Source organism: Carlito syrichta, unplaced genomic scaffold, assembly GCF_000164805.1.
Source record: "Carlito syrichta isolate Samal-C Ts95f unplaced genomic scaffold, Tarsius_syrichta-2.0.1 Scaffold302231, whole genome shotgun sequence".
NCBI classification, from domain to species: domain Eukaryota; kingdom Metazoa; phylum Chordata; class Mammalia; order Primates; family Tarsiidae; genus Carlito; species Carlito syrichta.
This window is the reverse complement of record NW_007246327.1, coordinates 511,760-512,174: the sequence shown is the minus strand read 5'-3', so window position 1 is coordinate 512,174 and position 415 is coordinate 511,760.

Sequence of the window (415 nt, the reverse complement as noted above, 5' to 3'; positions counted from 1 at the left end):
AGATGCTGTTTGTGTTACCAGAACTTTTCAGCCACTGTGGCAGATTTCCTGTCCCTGAAATTGGTTCACTCTGCTGGGGAGTGGCTCATTCTATGCTTTGAAACCCAAATGTCTAGTCTAGGAATTATTTTCTGTAATAGTCTTATGTTAGAGTAACTTTTCCACCATGGTAGCGAATTCCACAGTCTTTACCCTGAAATCATATCCCCCTGGATAAGCTGCAGGTGAAGATGTATCAAGGCTAGGTGGATATTTTAATGGCAAATTGTGCTGACCAAGCCGGGGTTGGTGGCTCAGCCTGTAATCCCACGCTTTGCGAGGCTGAGATGAGTGGACTGCCTGAGTCCGCGGGTTCAAGACCTGCCTGGGCAACTTGGCGAGACCTCATCTCTACAATAAACCAAAAAATTAGCCA